Genomic DNA, 16,951 nt, shown 5'->3' with positions numbered 1-16,951 from the left:
CTCTAGTTTCTGGCTTGTTTACATTAGATCTTTTGTATCATACACTTTTGTGTGTTAGGTTAGGTACTCATTTTACGGAAGAACCAGTTTCAATGCTCATTATCTTGATGTGATGAGCATCCTAAACTTATTAAATATGGATTGTCTATATATGATTTAAATTATTCAGATTTAAAATCTTTAATTAATTATTTTAAATAAAAAAACTTATTTTTAAAAAAAATGATAATTAAGATATTATTTCTATTTTAGATTTTATATATATCACAATAATTGTTCTGAACAAATAAAACTAAAAAGAAATCAAATCTGGACTATCCAAATAAAATATAGACGATTTAAGTTTGATGAGTTTAAAATACTCATAAATGATGAGCATCCTTTTAAGGATAATTAATGTATCATATTATTATGAATCATCAATCCCATTAATATAATTAACTATAATCGTGTCAAATCATAAATGTTCGTGCCAAGAAGTACCTGCTTTATTTTTCTTGCTCCAGGGGAAACCGTAGATGATGATTTAAAGGGAGTTGGATCATGCTTATTCAGATATTCAGCTTAGAAATGATATTTTTAATCAATTAATAAAAATGGATCTAAACAATTTAACATAAAACGCTACGTTATATAAAGATGGTTGTTTATTGGTACGTTCCTAATTGTTCCAGAAAAAAAAAAAATCTCACGATAGTGATAAGTAAGTGACCTATATGGGGGATGATACGAGATGATGATGTGATTGTGCGCTTCATCAAACCTTACATGCATGATGGCGAGTAGGAGGAGGTAATTAAGGGCCGGGGTATTTGGTGGATTTAATTTTGGCCTTCATTCAGTGCTCATCATTGTAATACAATATGAATTATCTAAAATCTAATATGGATAGTTTACATTTAAAATTTTTAATGCACAATTTTTTTAATGATAAATTTATATTTTTTAAAGATATGTTAGTTATGATATTATATTTATTTTAAATTCTATATTTATTAAAACAAAAGGTTGGTTAAAATATATAAAAATTTTAAATTCAATTTGAACAATCTAAAATCGATATGAATGGCACAAATTGCGATGAGTACTCTATGTTCATTAATTAATGTATACCAATAATTTCTTAGAAGAAGGAGAATATTTCTGAGAAGCATATTTGTTAGGAAAATTTTAATTTTAATATTATTGACCTGATAAAAATTAATCTCAAGTTCAAATTAAATAATCCATAAATAAGGGAGCGTGGGAGGATGTTGTTTCTGTCTCTAAATATTGATCCAAATATTAACTGCACAAATTTAAGAGTATTAATTGCACACAAGTCATTTAAATTTTAAATATCATTCTCGGTCAATTTATACATGTATCACAATATTCGCAACAAAAATTCTTGTTTGCAACTATTTAAATCAATTTTTTCAACTTATTTTTTTTATAGAAAATTTAGGTTTTTCAATATCTAATTATTATTAATTCAACTATTTGAAAGTTAAATGTCATTCTTCCTGAAATGTTACTATCCGAATTTTGTTTTATGAATGGGGCTTGACAAAGAAAAAAAAAAGAAATATAAATGAATTAATTCAACATATCATATCATGGAAATGCGCGCGGGTGGGTAGCCTTGGTCAGCAAGGTTTGTGATTGGATTAGCTGAGCGTATGTAGTCAAATTCATGAAATTTTCTTCCTTTCATCTTTCTTTTTTACCCGACCAATTCATCAGGAGATTAAATTAACTGTGAAAAGCTGACTTTAATCACCTAGTAATCTCGGGGATCAATTTCTTGTTCTGGTTGATGAGAGATAATCAGAACCATATAAAGCAAAAATATAATGCAAAGTTTTAACGTTTTACCGAGCCAAACACCTTTCACAATATTCTCAACTTCTAGAAATGGACCATTAATTTAGAACCCACTATCTGTTTATAAATTAAATATTGATCTCATTAATTTGCTATAAAAAATATTTCTATATATGTATTTTAAATGAAATTATCATCCATATTATCGAAATTATGATCTGATATTTTTACATTATAAAAATATTTTGCATTATAACCATGATAACTGCTAAAAGAATTAGTAATAAATATCTATTATGAATATTTGTTGTTAATAATACAACTTGATTTACTAAAAAAAATCCCTTGTATGCTTCGATAGATATTTTTTTTAAAAAAATTGCGTGGTCAGCAGAGATTACAAACTTGCCGCATTCATTTTGAATCCTCGATATATACCCAAACTTGAGAACGAGCAATCACATTCGAATATAATAATTAAACGCTCCTGGAAGTTTGACGTTAATCGGAAACGAATTGTATTATAGACATTGCAGCAATCAAACAGTTATAATTCAGAATGGAGACCATTGATGCTGGTGGATCATCACATAGTTGGTTGCACCATCCTTTGCTTCTAAGTTCCTGTGCCTTCTTCAGCTGGGGTAAGATCATAAAACCTTTGAAGCATGAGCCTTTAATTTGATTAAAACACTGATCATCAGTACACAGTTATACCTTAGATAGATTCATTATTTTCTTCTGTACCTGTTCTTCGCACAGCTTTGTTGGTAAGCTACAACTTGGTGGAGTACGCATGTGTGTCGATTCTGATAACTTTCTACACACAACAAGCCATGCAAGAGCAACTAGTTGACGCAGCACTATTCTTGTGTCTGCAAGAAGGCCTCGCTTCCCTCACAGCTATAGTTCTTGTTCGCTTCACCAGCAGGGAAAGACCTGGTCATCGTTTTTATGCAATTGTCGTCACCACAAGTTCTTTTATTGCAGTAAGTTTCCACTGGTTCCAATCTAGTCTATTTTATCAAGTACTTATGATGCCATGATGCTGATATGACTAGCTATACTTGTTGTGTTTTGATAGGGAATACTGATTTTATGGTCCTATGCCAGCCACAGTCCTCAAGAGAAGAAGGTGCCTCTTTTCTTGGCGGTATCTTTTCTTTTCGCATTAGGAAAGGGAGGAGCAGATCAACCTCTCAAGTCATTTCTTGAGCATAATTTATGTGAAAGCTACAATATTGGTTCAATAAGAAGCCACAGCAATAACGAGGAGACAAAAGCCGCAGAATTCCGCAAAAATTTATGGATTCAGAGTGCTTGGATTCTCGGAGCCACCATAGCTATCTTTGGCTTCTTAGGACTCGAGTGGGTACGAGTTTTTCAGATCTCTGCTATAGTAATGCTATCATCTGGTCTCTTGTTCCTTTTCTGCGCCAGCAGAACTGGACCTATCGATCAATCAGTTCACAGAGAAGCCACCACCGTCCCAAAACGAGGGAGAAACTTGAAGTGGCTTTTAATGTTTAGCTGCATCGCATACAGCTTAGTCTTGGCCACCGGTAACATTTTCTTCCAAGAACAAGGTACTAAGATGGAGCCTCTGACGATAAAGGGGAGGGAGGTTAGGTTTTCCTTCATGATTGTGATAAAGAGCGCCGTGAATGAAATCACAATACTTATGTTTGGCTTGTTTAAGGCTAATAAAAAGCAACGGATCACATTAGTAAGAATTGGCAGCGGAATGGTTTGTGCCATTATATGTTGTGTCATAGCATGGAAAGTAGAGATTGATAGAAAGAAAGTGGCTGAGGAAAACGACCCCAAGACCAGCGTGGCATGGTTGTGTCCTCACTATGTTCTGTTAGGACTGGTGGAAGGGCTTGCCCAAAGTGGGTTGGAGGAATTGTTTGGAAATGATAATGAGAATGAGACATTGAGGAATCCTGGGAAGGTGTCAAAAGACATAGTTTCATGCGTTGGCACGATTCTGGGGATTCCTTGTATTCTGATTGTGAGAAGGTGGTTCAGGAACTTCCACAAGGATGAAGCACATTTGGATAGGTACTATTTAATGTTGGCGATATGGTCTTGCGTGTTCTTTTGCATCTACCTTGGTGTTGCTTCTGTGTATATGAAAGTTGTGCCCGATGACGATGCAGAAGATGAAGGTAGCAATCGTATTACTGGGGTTACATGACTATGAATCAAAATGATCTTGAGAAGCTTGTGAGGGTTCATGCATAGTTTGGGCTGCTTATGTTAGATTCTGTATATTGTATACTATGTCAATATCACATTGGCACCAACAGGAGTTGAGTCTAGCAGAAGGGGTTAATCCTTCACAACGTGGCGAATTAAGGTTCGAATTCTCACTGAGAGAGGTGTTCAAATTTAGTTCTTGACAGTACCTCAAATAGGATTACTTCCAATAAGAGGATACCTATACTTTATGCTTTAGCAAAAAAAATTTCACATTGGCAGTCTAATGAGTTATAACCCAGCTCTTTACCATTGGGCTAAGATTGGTTGACATATGTATATGTATTTGTGCGGGCGTGCATGACTTTGGGAAGAACGTCCCTTGTGATTTGTGAATCCAATGGGTGAGGGCCTTACTTCCTGTTCAGGACGAACACTTTATTTGGGCCTGGTAGATTAGGTCCAAATAAATTGGGTTGTACATTGTATGATGAAGGCCCAATTAGTGTCCCAATAAGCCTGAAATGGCCCGTTATGTTTTTTTTTCTCCCCCTGTTTGGGGGGTAATATCAAATGCAAATTGGCGTGGTCAACTTCTAACTTAAAATGTAAATGTATAATAACAGAGCAGTCAAAAGTGTCCTTCATATTACCTCAACAACTGCTTAAACTTTCTTTCTTTCTTTCCTTTAACAAATTGTAAATTTTAATGCAAAATTACATATATCCAGCGAAATTGCATGGAAAGGTTAGAAAAAACAATTTAACTATAACTTTGTCATAAAAAATCAAAATTGAAACCTGAAAAGGAAATAATTGATACATGTGAAAGCCATTAATACATGTCAATCAACTATAAAATTAGGGATACGAACCCTGGCTTTCCCATTACCAAATATCAATAATCAATAATACATATATATATATATATATATCTTATTTACTCTTTAAGCAAAAGTGACACTTAAAAACGGTAGAGATTTCAAGGGTTGACCAAGGCAAAATACTTTTCATATAATTTCTCAACTTCTTGAAAGATGATCATTAATTTCGAATAACCCCATCCTAATTATGTCATATATCATGCGATCTTCTAAATATTATGATTTGGGTACTTCTATATTACTACCTGTGATTCTAATTATAAGAGCTAGTTAACTAATTTGATAATATTAAGAAAATAAGTTAAGTTAGTTATTTATAATAAATAGGTGCTATCTTTCCTAAAATATTCTTGCTAATCAAGTATATTGGCTAGAACTACTATTATTAGAAGAATTACCTTGAAAAAAAAAGGATAAATATGAGAGGTAAAGTGGATTGAGATCTTATATTTAGGACCAAAATAAAAGTCAAACAAGGTCTTATATTAAGGACCGGAGGTAGTATAAAAATATTATTTATAACCTTGATAGCTTCATATATAGATATGTTAATAATGATCGTAATTTAAAAAAAAATTTTTTTTTGAAATGTTCTCTGGTAAGTGTCATTTTCAATAGTTTATGTCCTTACTGAGTAAAATTTTTAACTAGTGCTATAACTAGCTAGCTAGTAATTATAAGTAACCCTGACTACTATACTTCTCCTGAATATATTCTATGAAAAATATGTTTTTATGCATCAAAACTTGGGGAAAAGAAAAGGACCCTATGGAGGGAAACATCCATTTTAGCTAAGAAAAGATTGGTTCATTTTCAATAATCTTCTATATCCAGACCTGTGAGTGAGCAATGAGATAGACATGATAAACGCGCTTGGAACTTTGACCAGATGGTAATATACATGCGAGACAAATTGATAAACGTACAACTCTAATTAACAGTTCTAATTCAGAACGAAAATCGTTAATAATATTGCAGTGTCAAGAGCCCTGCAGGCTGCATATGGGTGGCTGCGCTATGCTTTCCTTTTAAGTCCAAGCGCCTTCTTCAGCTGGGGTAAGATCATCCTTTCAAAAACGAACCTTTTAATTTGATTTGATTTTAAAACATTCATACAATTATAATCCAAATTCATAATTTAATTTCTTCTGTCCACATACTTTATGCTGGTTTGGTGGTAAGATACAACGTGGTGGAATTTGCATGTGTATCAATTCTGGTAACCTTCTACGCACAACAAGCCACAGCAATAACGAGGAGACAAAAGTGGCAGAATTCCGCAAAAATGTATGGATTCAGAGTGCTTGGATTCTCGGAGCCACCATAGCTATCTTTGGCTTCTTCGGACCCAAATGGGTACGAGTTTTTCAGATCTCTGCTATACTAATGATATCAGCTGGTCTCTTGTTCCTTTTTTGAGCCAGCAGAACTGGACCTATCGATCAATCAGTTCACAGAGAAGCCACCACTGTCCCAAAACGACGGAGAAACTTGAAGTGGCTTTTAATGTGTAGCTGCATTGCATACGCCTCTTGGCCACCGGTAACATTTTCTTCCAAGAACAAGGTACTAAAATGGAGCCTCTGACGATAAAGAAGAAGGAGGTTAGGTTTTCTTTCATGATTGTGATAAAGAGCGCCGTGAATGAAATCACCATACTTATGTTTGGCTTGTTTAAGGCTAATAGAAAGCAAGGGATCACATTAGCAAGAATTGGTAGTGGAATGGTTTGTGCCATTAGATGTTGTGGCATAGCATGGAAAGTAGAGATTGATAGAAAGAAAGTGGCGGAGGAAAACGACCCAAGACGAGTGTGGCATGGTTTGTCCTCACTATGTTCTGTTAGGACTGGTGGAAGGGCTTGCCCAAAGTGGGTTGGAGGAATTGTTTGGAAATGATAATGAGAATGAGACATTGAGGAATCCTGGGAGGCTGTCAAAAGACATGATTTCATGTGTTTGCAAGATTCTGGGGATTCCTTGTATTCTGATTGTGAGAAGGTGGTTCAGGAACTTCCACAAAGATGAAGCACATCTGGATAGGTATTATTTAATGTTGGCGATATGGTCTTGCGTGTTCTTTTGCATCTACCTTGGTGTCGCTTTTGTTTATATGAAAGTTGTGCCTGAAAATGATGCAGAACATGAAGGTAATAATTGTACTGCTGGGGTTCCATGATTATGAGTCAAAATTATTTTAAGAAGCTTGTGAGTGTTCATGCATAATTTGGGTTGTTTACATTAGATTTCTTATATTGTATACTATGTCAATATTTGCATGCCTGGATGTGTATATATATTTTTTTATAGTCTTGGAGATTTATCAAGATTTAAACTCATAATTTTATGAGTTATAATCCAACTCCTTACCACTGTACTAACATTGGTCGACATACGTATATGTATTTGCGCGTGTGCGCATCAGTTTAAGTATGTCCCTTGTGATTTGTGAAACCAGTGGGTGAGGGCCTTACTTCCTGTTGACGACGAAGACTTCATTTGGGCCTGGGAGATAAGGTCCACATAAATTGGGTTGTACATTGTACGATGGGGCCCAATTAGTGTACCAATAAGCTTAAAATGGCCCGTCCCCCCCCCCCTAAAAAAAAAAACCCGTTTTTTGGGGTAATATAAAATGCAAATTTGCGTGGTCAACTTCTAACTTGAAATGTATAGTAGCCCAGCAGTCAAAAGTGTCTTTTACGTTACCTCAAAAGCTGCTGAAGCCTTCTTTTCTTTCTTTAACTAATTGTAGATTTTGAATGCAAAATTACATATATCCAGCGAAATTGCATGGAAGGTTAGAAAAATCAATGAGGTTTTCTTGGTAGAAACTGCATGGAAGCATCTATGGTCAATTGTCCGTCTAACAGTAAACCAATTTAACTATAACTTTGTCTTAAAAATGATGGAGATCGTGCATGTAGGACTAGTTCAAAATTTTGTAATTAAATAAAATGAATTTCATGCACAATAAATTATGGCAACGAAGACTTTGAAATATCTTTGGTCAAATCAAAATAAATATATTTTTTTCGAACTTAAATAAATATTTAATTTAAATATAACCATTAATACATGTCAATCAATTATAAAATTAGGGATACTAACACTGCCTTTCCCAATACCAAGTATCAATAATACATAAAAACTTGTGTCTCAATCGTTGATCTCTTGAATTAACATCTGAAAGCCACGTAATAACTCGTTAAGCAAAAATGACGCACTTCGAAACCGTGAAGGTTTCAACAGTTGACCAACACAAAACACTTCTCATATAATTTCTCAATTCCTGAAAAACGATGATTAATTTCGAGTAACGCCATCCTAATTCTATCATATATCATGCAATCTTCTAAAATTTATGATTTGTTACTTTTATATTATGATTTATAACCTAGATAATTTCATATATAAAGATGTTAATAATGATCGTATTTTCCTAAAAGAAACTATTTTGAAATATTCTTTAGTAAGTATCATTTTCAATATTTTATGTCCTTATTAACTACTCCATTCGCTCCTTATTATAAGAGACATTTGATGCTTATGGCATGTTCCTATATATAAGAGACACTTAAAAATTGTTTCTACTTTTTTGTGTTGATTTTCTATTTTACCCATATTTGTTATCTCCAACTCACACTCTCTCTCCCTCCCACTTCTCTTTCTTTTAATAATTTAATTGTTCTTTCTCATGCTCTCTCTCCTTATTAATGACGGCATTTTGAAAAAAAAAATTATACTTTTTACACGTTAATTGTTCTTAACTAATTTTAACTATTTTTTTTATCAACGTACTTCGGTTATTTGTCTCTTATAATAAGGACGGAGGGAGTATTAAGTAAAATTTTTCTCGAGCGTTGTAACTAACTAGTCATTATAAGTAATCCTAACTACTATACGAAAACATAACTCCTATGAAAACTTGGGAAAGAAAGGAGCCCCTTTAATTTCTAGGAGTGATGGTGAGGAGGGGAGAACATTTAATTATTTAAGAAAGATTGGTTCGTTTTCAATAATCTTCTATGTCCCGACCTGAGAGTAAATAGTCATGATAAACGCGCTTGGAACTTCGACCAGATGGTAATATATATGTGAGACAAAGTGATAAACGTATACCTCTAATTAACAGTTCTAATTCAGAATGAAAACCATTAACAATATGGCAGTGTCAAGAGCCTTGCAGGCTGTATATGGGTGGTCGAGCTGTGCTTTCCTTTTGAGTCCAAGCGCCTTCTTCAGCTGGGGTAAGATATCCTTCCAAAAACGAACCCTTTAATTTGATTTGATTTTAAAACATTCATACAATTATAATTAAAATTCATTAATTTAATCTCTTCTGTCCATATACTTTATGCAGGTTTGGTGGTAGGCTACAACGTGGTGGAATATGCATGTGTATCAATTCTGGTAACCTTCTACACACAAGAAGCCATGGAAAATCATCTCGCTGGAGCAGCATCGCTATTGTGTCTGCAAGAAGGCCTCGCTTCCTTCGCAGCTATACTTCTTGTTCGCTTCACCTGTGCAAGATTTGGTCGTCGTTTTTTCGCTCTTGTCGTCTCCACAGTTTCCTATATTGCAGTAAGTCTCTCCACTACTACTGTTTCCTATATTATAGTCATTTTTATTTAGTACTGATCAGGATATGTGTTATGTTTTGACAGGCAATAATGGTTTTGTGGTCCTTTGCCAGACAAGAACATCAAGAGAAGAACGTGCCTCTTTTCATTGTGATATCTGTGCTTTTCGCATTAGGAAAGGGAGGAGCACATCCACTTCTGAAGTCATTTCTTGAGCATAAGTTATGCGAATGCTATAATATTCGGTCAATAAGAAGCCAGAGCAATAATGAGGAAGAGATGAAGAGAGCAGCAATCTGCAGAATCGTGTGGGTTCAGAGTGCTTGGATTGTTGGAGCCGCCATAGCTATCTTTGGCTTTATGAAACTCCAGTGGGTACAAGTTTTTCACACCTCAGCTATTGTAATGGTATCATCCGGTCTCTTGTTCCTAATTTTTGGCTCCAAAAGTACTGCACGTATAGGTGAATCAGTTCACAAAGATGCCCCCACAGTCCCAAAACGAGTAAGAAACATGAAGTGGCTTATGATGTTTAGCTGCATCGCATACAGCCTAGTCTTGGCTACTGGTAATATTTTCTTTCAAGAACAAGGTACTAAAATGAAAACTCTGAAGATTAAAAAACATACACCGTTGCGGTTTTCTTTCATGATTGTGATAAAGAGCGCGGTGAATGAAATCATCATACTCATATTTGGGTTGTGTGGGGCCAATAAAAAGCAAGGGACCACATTAGTAAGAATAGGCAGTGGAATGGTTTGTGCCATTATATGTTGTGTTATAGCGTGGAAAGTTGAGATTGGTAGAAAGAAAGGGGTGAAAGAGGAGCACCTCATGACGGGTGTGGCATGGTTGTGTCCTCACTATGTTCTTTTAGGACTCGTGGAAGGGCTTGCCCAAAATGGGTTGGAGGAATTGTTGGCTCATGATGATGAGATTGAGACATTAATGAATCCTGGGAGGCTGTCGAAAGACATAGTTTCATGCATTGGTAAGATGTTGGGGATTCCTTGTATTTTGATAGTGAAGATGTGGTTGAAGAACTTCCAGAAGGATGAAGCGCATTTGGATAGGTACTATGTAATGTTGGCAATATTTGCGACTGTGTTTTTCTGCATTTACCTTTGTGTTGCCTTTGTGTATATGAAGCTTGTGCCTCAACATAAAGAACACGAAAGTAACAGTATTGGTACTGCTGAGGTTGGTGATGAGTCTGCGAGAGTTTGAGAGGGTTCTTAGCGTCTGATTATATCTAGTGGTTTGTTACTTAAACTAAAATTGTGTTTACTATGTACTTTGCATTTCCATGTATGTGTGTGTATCAATTGCAACTTGCAAGGATGTTGAATTATGAGAGAAAATTGGTAATTGAAAAGTAAGTATGCGTGTTTATTAGAGTAATCTATACGTTGTATCAAGTTTGGGATTTCATTTAAGTATGACAGGTGACGTTGTTATTAGAATACTATTGAAACAATTTCTCATTAACACTTTAACTGATTAATTAATTATTATATTAAAAATACAAGTCTGTGTACATACAACCTTGCTTCTTAAGGTAAGATCTAATTTGTAATTTAAATTGAAATACAAATTAAATCTTACTACCTCCGGTCCTAATTATAAGAGCCAGTTGACTAATTTGAGGAGATTAAGAAAGTAAGTTGAGTTAGTTATTTATCCTAAATAGGTGTTGTTTTTCCTGAAATATCCTTACTAATCAAATGTATTGATTAGAACTATCATTGTTAGAATGACTACTTTGGAAAAAAATATATAAATATGAGAAATAAAATGGATTGGGGTTTTATATTTAAGATCAAAATAAAAGTCAAATAGGATCTTATACTCCTCCGGTCCTAATTATAAGACCCAATTGACTTATTTGAGGAGATTAAGGAAGTAAGTTAAGTTAGTTATTTATAATAAATAAGTGTTGTCATTCCTAAAATATCCTTGCTAATTAAGTATATTGGCTAAAACTATCATTATTAGAAGGATTATCTTGGAAAAAATGCATAAATATAAGAGACAAAATGGATTGGGTCTTATAATTAGGACCAAATAAAAAGTCAAATTGGGTCTTATAATAAGGACCGGAGGAGTATTAAGGACCGGAGGTAGTATATTAAGAAGAGAAGATATTATATGAAATGCGAGTAATTTTTTTTCCTTAAAAAAATACCATGCATGGAAATGGGAGAAACATGTGGAATAGTAAATAATAAACAAAACGAAACTTGCAACAGAAAATAGAAAATGACAAGCAAAGAAATGGAAGTTCTCAAGTCAAGAGTCTTGTCGTCGATCGGCGCTATGGTTATTTCCAGTTTGCAGAGTCATGTTTACCGAAAGAAGTGCCCAATTCATGCTTTCCTCGCACCGATCGGAAGAAGCCTCCAAATTTTCACAACCACCATCCCCCTTTCCCTCAAGCTCACACCACACGCACCCTCTCTCTCTTGTCCCTTAGTGATAAGCTCTCTCTCACTTGTTCCATATTTAACCAAGCCTAACACTTCCTAGAATGCCTCCATGCTGCCTGAAGAACTGGTTCGAAAATGGAGGTGGAAGATGAAGACGCGAGGATAGATAGGCAACTTATTGAAATTTGTACTGCTAACATCCATGGCAGTCCTCGAGACTACCAAGATCCACCTCCCGCACCGTTTTTTGAGCCCACTGAGTTATCTTCCTGGTCATTCTACCGTGCAGGCATAGCAGAGTTTGTGGCCACCTTCTTGTTCCTTTACATCACAGTTTTAACTGTCATGGGCGTGGCTATGTCGCCGTCCAAATGTTCCACTGTCGGCGTCCAAGGCATTGCTTGGGCATTTGGCGGCATGATCTTTGCTCTTGTTTATTGCACTGCCGGTATCTCGGGTAAGGCCCGTCGAACACCAACTGCTTGATGAAATGAATCTTAGAGATTTACGTAGTCATTTTTATGCTTAATTTACTTGCTGGGGGTGTTTAATGCAGGGGGTCACATTAACCCAGCTGTGACATTTGGGCTGCTCTTGGCAAGGAAGGTATCACTGACCAGGGCGGTGTTGTACGTAACAATGCAATGCTTGGGAGCTATATGTGGTGTTGCAGTTGTGAAGGGTTTGAAGGAAGCCAGTATGAGAGGTTTGGAGGGGTGCCAATAGTCTTAGTGAAGGATACTCCTCAATTAGTGGCCTTGGTGCAGAAATCATCGGCACTTTTGTGCTTGTCTATGCTGTCTTCTCAGCCACTGATGCCAAACGAAACGCTCGAGACGCGCACGTCCCTGTAAGCAAAATCTTTTCCGAAGTTTTGAGTTTGTTTGATAGGTATTATAATTTTGAACATGAAATGAATTCTAATTAAGTTGTGTGTGTCTTTTGTGTGGATAATTGTTAGATCTTGGCACCACTGCCTATTGGGTTTGCTGTGTTTGTGGTGCATTTGGCTACAATTCCTATCACGGGGACTGGGATCAACCCTGCTAGGAGTCTGGGTACAGCACTCGTTTTCAACAAGGATCAAGTTTGGGACGACCATGTGAGTCAGTCTTCTTCTATAATTATTCATTATGTGTGCCAGAGATTAGGATCAAATGGATTTCCTTAAACTCTTCAATTAATGGTATTATATTTGTGGTTCTTGACTTTGGTGCAGTGGATCTTCTGGGTGGGGCCTTTCCTTGGGGCCGGACTTGCAGCTTTGTATCATGAGATAGTGATGAGGGCCATTCCCTTCAAGCTTAAGTGATGATGCTTTCATGGAATCCATATATACTTGGCCTAATAAAATGGTTGACTCCATAATAACATGATTGAAGTTATCCCTTGTCTTCTGCAACTGATTTCTATTATGTCCCTCACAGAAGCTATGTAATCAAATGCCGAAGCAGAAAGGGGATAGAAGTAAAATGTCCCTTTTATAATTCTTCTCTATATTCCTCTTTCCTCTAAACTTGTTAAGATTTTTTTTTTTTTTGGGGCCAGCATTTTTTTTTAGAGATTTACTGATCACAATATTAAATAAAAATAAAAAGGAAAAAAAGAAAAAAAACAAGTAATCTTGAATTTGGAACCTCTTCATTGGGTCTGAACTTTTAACCCTTGGATTAATATGATGGTCCAAATAAATCCCCAAATATATTGGGCCTTTAGGACTGGGTCTATCACCAGCAGAATTAGACTGTTATCATGTGCCCGGCCCAATTGTTTACCAGTGACTAAATTTTCACAGGGCTCCATTAAAGAGTTGAAAGAAATAAGAAATCAACAAAATTGCTCATAAATTTAAAAAAAAAAAAGTTCGTGGCTGAATCTTGTGTGTGTGTGTTTAACAATTATGGAAAAGTTTATAATATTCAAATAGTGCCGTTGTCTGGCCAAACAGTTGAATTATTGGGCAACTTAAGAGTCTAATTATTGATTAAATTGTCAAATAAGCCAAATACATACTTAGATATATATATATACGCACATACCCAAAGATATTATAAACAGTATGATCCGACAATACTCAAGAAACCTACCTAACATATATTTTTTCCTGGTCTTGCAAACATCTATGACTTGCACCACAAGGTGACAGAGTTGGTAACTTGGTATCTTGTCTCTTCTTTTTCCATGGCAGATTTAGAACATAATGTTGTTGAAGTTGAAAAAAATGTTGTCAAAATCAGCCACGACACTTATTCTTTTTTGTTGTTGCTAATTCTATTTTTTTAACGGCGATGCTTCCCGTTATTATAATATTAATTAATCTCAACTGCCCTATAAGTTTCTACGGAGATTTAACCCCTTTTCATAATCTAAATTAAATTTGAAGTAAAAATAAGTTAACAATCACACGCATGTATCATCATTAAATATTTTCATGCCATTTTAGCTCTTCAGCAGTAAAAATAATAATGACCCACGTGAGGCTCAGGTTCCGCAATAATACAAAGGTAGGTTATTTAATTTTAGTAGTTCCCTTAGCATGTTACATTCCCTCATGTCTTACTATTTCTGAAGCATTTGGAAGAGGGGTTTTATTAATTCCTTTTCACCACATCGATTATTGATTGCAATTTTTATTTTTTACTCCTATACAATATTAATGTGGGTAAGTAGGAATTTTTTTAAAAGATGCAATTAATATGGGCAAAATAAAAAAAAATTATTCAATTTTTAGATAAGAGTTAAAAAATTTGAAGTTTTTTAATTATGATAATAAATACTGAAAATAATTCATAAACAGGATAAGACGGACTGACAAAGTATAATTAAGTTTAAACCACAATTATTTTAAAGCAGATAAAGAATTTTTAATTCCAGTCCCCTTTCAGGTTATAAGAAAATATCTAATTGACCCCCTTGACTATCCCGTCTTTTCTTTTTCTTTTCTTTTTTTTGAAAAAAAGAAAAGAAAAAACCTAATTAGATCCGCCGGACAAGTTTGATTTTAATGAAGTTGAACACATTTTACATATTCGTTTTGATAGTGTTGTTGATATGCTAATCATGTAGAAATTGAGAATAATTCTGAAAACTAAAAAATTGCATTTATAATTAAATGCATTTTCTCTTGTATTTGCGGGCCGGGACTTTGACAACAATAAATATTCTTGTTTATAACTTAATCCCTCCATTTCAAATTATAAGACAGTTTAAAAGTTTTTAAATATTTCATGAAATACTATATTATATTTGGAGAAAAATATGATTTCATAAACGAACTTATTCTAAAATTTCCCACTATAAGATAATAATTAAGTGCGAGTTTGGGTAGGATTTATATTAATCGGAAGGTATTCTAAATTTTTTTTTTTTTTACTTTCGGAGAGATTAAGATTTCAAATTATATTTAATGAATTTCATTGGCATGCATGTAATTTTGCCCAAAAATGTCATAATATCAAACCGATCTGGCATTAACAATACAACTCAATGTAAATTCCATTTTACAGTGTATTTGAAAAATTATTTCAAACCCTCTGAATGCCGTTTTCTCGTAAGCTCTCAACGGAGTTCCAGACACATGTTTATATATATTGACAAGTTAATACCAATCCCCTTTTAGCTTATCGTAAAAAAAAAAAAGAACAATTATATTAATACATGATTTTTATTCCCACTGTCATTATCCCCAGTTTACATATGTTTGGGACAACTTTAATTAGTTCATGTCCATTATCATCATGCTAATAACCTTCTTATTATTGCGATCAGGGCGACAATACAAATAAAACTGGGTGAACATAGTAATTAAAAGCAAAAATTGATCAAGAAAATGACAGAGTAATGGAGTAATACATGCATTTACATCTATCTATGTCTACATATATATATATATATCAATCGATGTCATATTTAATAGCCAATAACATTTAATCACCGAAAAGTTATGAATAAAAATGGATAGAAAGCCACACAATTAAACTCGCTTTTGTTACCATGTTAATTAAAAAAATGTGGCTAATTAAATAAATATAATAATAGCGAGCACATGGAATTAGCTGAAGAGAATGAATCGATCAAAACTTGTGAGAGATACTTTGGCATTGAAAGTAGTAAGCGTGATGAAACCGTGTGAGAGAAGAAGCTATTCACGTTATGATCAATAAATGCCTCAAACTCAGAAAGTCCAACCTAATGGTTAGGTAGGACTACAGACACACACACACACACACAAGATATGAGAATTTTCAGAGCTGTAATATTGAAGTTTTCCAAACTTGTGTGCTTTAATTTGTTTGGATTGCGAAGCACGGTGGTGGACTTCGATCATAATTAATGTTGAACTCATCAAGCTTCCTAAGTTTGGTGTGAGACGGCCATTTATTATAAGCCCTCCTACACTATAGATTGATTATGCAACATTATTGTGTGGCCCTCCTCTTACTTCTTCTCTTTGTGGTACCAACACAATTTGAACTTGCCACCTCCAACTTAATATCACACACTGTATTATATGCACTTTATCACGAAATTGTGTCCTTCTTTGTCCTCTATTCTTCTCGGCTTTTTTTTTTTTATTGACTTGTGAATTTGTTAGTTTTATTATGTATTCCCACCGATTTGTATTATAAGCATATTCTAATTAAGAGAAATAGATTAATCACTATTAATTATGTTTTTTTAGAATTACTCCCATTTAAAATTTTATCAATTGCGACTTCCCTCTGTCTTGAACGTGATTTAGGGTCCTTATAATGTAGAAGTTAGCTAGTTAGAGAGTTTTTTTTTAATCCTAAATTTAAGAAATTAGTTCATGTTATATTTCATGTTTATTATTATTTTTAAATTAACTTATCTAATTTATAAACTGATATACTCCCTCCGTTCCTTATTATAAGAGACAAATAACCGAATTACGTTGATCAAAAAAGCAGTTAAAATTAGTTAAGAACAATCAATATGTAAAAAATATAATTTTTTTCTAAAAATGCCCTCATTAATAAAGAGAGAGAGCATGATAGAGAACAATTAAATTATTAAAAGAAAGAGAA

At 34.3% G+C, this 16,951-nt stretch overlaps 1 pseudogene; it reads left to right on the top strand.

Annotated features, from left to right (window-relative positions):
• The first annotated feature begins 12,122 nt into the window (after positions 1–12,122).
• LOC114722519 (aquaporin PIP1-2-like) lies at positions 12,123–13,215 on the top strand (annotated as a pseudogene).
• Positions 13,216–16,951: the final 3,736 nt, after the last annotated feature.

This window comes from Neltuma alba, unplaced genomic scaffold (assembly GCF_004799145.2).
Source record: "Neltuma alba isolate B1F8T4 unplaced genomic scaffold, ASM479914v2 tig00012095_pilon, whole genome shotgun sequence".
Lineage (NCBI taxonomy): Eukaryota > Viridiplantae > Streptophyta > Magnoliopsida > Fabales > Fabaceae > Neltuma > Neltuma alba.
Note: the sequence above shows the minus strand (reverse complement) of the source record. Positions and strands in the feature narration are given on the sequence as shown.